Here is a 3,550-nt window from a genome sequence, read left to right as displayed (position 1 = left end):
AGATCTTGTCTTTTTCTCCTTCCTATTTAGATCCAGGTATGTCTCTCTTAGAGTCCTCTTTATTGTTTAGATTTTCTGGGGTTGTGGATGGCAGGCTGATTTTTCTTTGCTTTATGTCTAAAAGTCACTTATGAGAGAGTACATATTATATTTGTCTTTCTGGGTCTGGGTTACCTCACTCAATATGTTTTTTTCTAGATCCATCTATTTGTCTGCAAATTTTAAGAGTAATTATTTTTCCCTGCTGAGTAGTACTCCACTGTGTAACTGTACCACTTTTTTACTCACTCTTCGATTGAGGCGCATTTAGGTTATTTCCAGGTTCTGGATATTACAAATAATGCTGCTATGAACATAGTTGAGCACATGTCCTTGTGGTATGATTGAGCTTCCTTCAGGTATATACCCAAATGTAGTATTGATGGGTCTTGAGGTAGATAGTTTCCTAGTTTTCTGAGAAATTGCCATACTGATTTCCAAAGCAACTGTACAAGTTTGCACTCCACCAGCAATGCAGGAGTGTTCCCCTTTTTCCACATCCTTTCCGGCATAAGCTATCATCAGTGTTTTTGATCTCGGTCATTCTGACAGGTCTAATTTTTGTCTTAACCTGATCCATCAAAATTTACTATTTTCCTCTAAGAGACAATTTGGGGTAGGGTTAGGGCTGAAGGTAGTGGAGAGGAAGAGGGTTTCTCCTAAATTCTACTGACAACTTGGATGCTTCGTTTGTTGTCTGTCCTCAACCCCAGTCAGGCATGCCCAGTGAAGTTAACAATGCCGAACAATTCTTGTCCACAGAAAATGTAGAATATTCTCGAGTGGCCTTGAGTCTTGAGGATACACCAGGCGGTATTTACGGTAGGTATCCTGTCTTCAGAGTCTGAGGACCCGCCTGTCAGGAGGCTCTTTGCTTCTTTTCTGGCCCCACCCTGAGGATGGCATGCATATCTTAATCTGAAGATGACAGTAGGGAATTTCTGTGGTTGATCTGTGACAAAAGCTATCATATATATGATATACATATATATATATATATGATATATATATTATCAAGGGAAGAAAGTTTTTCCTTGGATGTTCACTTGGCTGTCTTTCCAGGTTCACCCAGATGTTAACCTATAATGTGAATTTTCCATATGATGTTGGAAAACATCAAAAAGAGTATGGCGTAGATAGAAGAGCTGAAAATTCAGTGTCCTTGATCACATTTGCGTGGTGTGTTCATCAGATAAATTAAAGCAATGCTTCCCAAACCTTGTAAGACCTCACGAATGGCAGCACAAGAACTTCATATTCAATTTGTGCAACTTAAAAGGTCTGAAGAATGTCATTCTTTCCAGAAAGATCTATGGCTTAATTAGTCTTTCTTTGGTTTGTTTATTTCTTGTCTTTTGAGACAGTCTATATAAGTAGCCCAAGCTAGTCTTGAAATTCTGAGAGCCTCCCTCGCCTCCTAAACGCTTAGGATTACAGTCATACACCACTAAGCCTGAATTCTCATTAGTATCTCGCTGAGAATCAGAAACACTGTTGTCTGTAACTGCCTGCCTGTGGTCTTAACTGGATTTAAATCTAGACATCTGTGCTGTTTTTTATGGCTTTATGCATCTGAGGCATAAAAATGAGAAAGAAAGACTACAAGCGGTTGAGATAAGACTTGACAGAGCAAGGCTACCCTCGTTATCACGTAATCACATTCCTATCCCCAATGATAAGGCATTTCTCTGGAAGTGGCAGGTGTTGCCCACAATCTTTCCCATTTAGGTTATATAGAGACCTGAAATCAAATGGCAGCGCACAATTTTTAAAACAGGGGTCTTCTCAAGGTTAGGATTCTTAGGTCCCTAGATGCTCAGAGACTCCCACGCCCATCGATTGATTTGAATAATTAACAGATGTATCATCCAGGACTTGAAAGGTATGCTCTTAGATGCAGTACTGGATAGATCTGGGCCAAAGGTTTGGACGGAAATGTGGACTCACCCAGATTCACGGTGCCAGACGCTGACAAACTCAGTTTCAACACTTCCACTGCTTCTTGGCAGGTGCTCATGCCTGATGTCATCAGCCAGTGATGTAAGCCAGAAAGAGTGGTATTTTGCAAGAGAGATTCTGGTAACCCTTCCCATGAGTGTGGGTTGCTTGCTATCAATATTTATGTCACATGTAGAGAGCATGTAACATTTTGTAACAAAGAAAAGTTACACGAAGTCTTCTGCATACATGAATTGTCTTTGTGCTCCGCATCAACAGCTTAAATAGCTGGTGTTTGTCTTTTATTTTCTAAAGACTTTTTTTTCAATTAAATATCATGAAGGGAAATCTTATCGACATCACCAAAACGGACATGTCAAAATGAAACGATTAGATATGCACGGTTGCAGGAAATTCTAAAAGATGGATTAATTTATAATATCATCTGATGAAAACATGATTACGTTAAAAAGCTAACTTGGGCTATAGTGACAAACTGTTATGAATCCTTTTTTGTAAAGTTATTAGCTTGGTCTGGCTGATATTATGAGGTTTGCTCCACCCCTACCATAGTCTAAACTACTGCATAATGATGGACTCATTAATGCAGATGACCTAAGAATGTCATCTCCAAGAAATGAAAGGCAGACACAGGAAAGCAAAACAAGGGATGGAAGGAAGTTGAAGTTTTTGGACTGTTTGGTTTTGTCGCAGACACCAGAAACAGCCATCAAACAATCCACCTGTGTAGTTGAAAATGCAGTTCTGAGGCAAAGACTTTACTGATTTGTTCTGCTCAGCATCTTATGGCATATGTATCATCTTTTCTCCTGTGCAAACAGATCTGTCAGATGTTCCTCCACCGCCACAGGCACGCCAGATATTCTTTTCTGCAAAAGGAACCCCAGTAGTTACAGGATCACAAGGTCATGGTATACACTCGCCCATGATCAGGCAGCTTTCATAAACTGTGCTCTAAGTTGCTGTGTTGTTAGGCTGGGTGTGTTTTATATTATTAAAAAAATAGTCTGCGGTGAGTGAAGAATATTGGATATGTATTACTGTTCCAATTAACATTTTGATTTGCTATCTGGAAGTCATAACTGATATTCTAATGTCAGGCTAGTGTGTTTGAAATTGGAAGGCACTTACAGACTGTAAGTGTGTGTGATGTCACCTCTCCAGAGGTAGCAGGAATTCCTCTTTCCTCAAGAGGAATAGGAAGCTTTTCTTTAGTTATTTCTGGAAGCATCTGCAAACTGGAGGTTGGCTTCTCTCTTAAGTCATCCAGATATTCACCATTAGAGATGGGAGGCTAAATCTGGAGCCTGGGGAGTAGCTCTGTGCTAAAACTCTAGTTTAGTATCCATGGGGCCCAATGTTCAATCTCCAGGACTGTAATAAAACAACAGCAAGAAAATCAGCAACAACAACAAATGCAGATTTCGATGAAACTTTAAGCCTTCTGGGCTAGTGATCCCAGGAAGGAAGACCCTTGAATCTCCACCTCCTACCATCCCACATCCTCTTAAATGTCCCAGTGTGTGGGTGTACCCCTCACGGTCCTGAGTTC

The sequence above is a fragment of the Microtus ochrogaster genome, linkage group LG1 (genome assembly GCF_000317375.1).
Source record: "Microtus ochrogaster isolate Prairie Vole_2 linkage group LG1, MicOch1.0, whole genome shotgun sequence".
In the NCBI taxonomy this organism is placed as follows: domain Eukaryota; kingdom Metazoa; phylum Chordata; class Mammalia; order Rodentia; family Cricetidae; genus Microtus; species Microtus ochrogaster.
Note: the sequence above shows the minus strand (reverse complement) of the source record.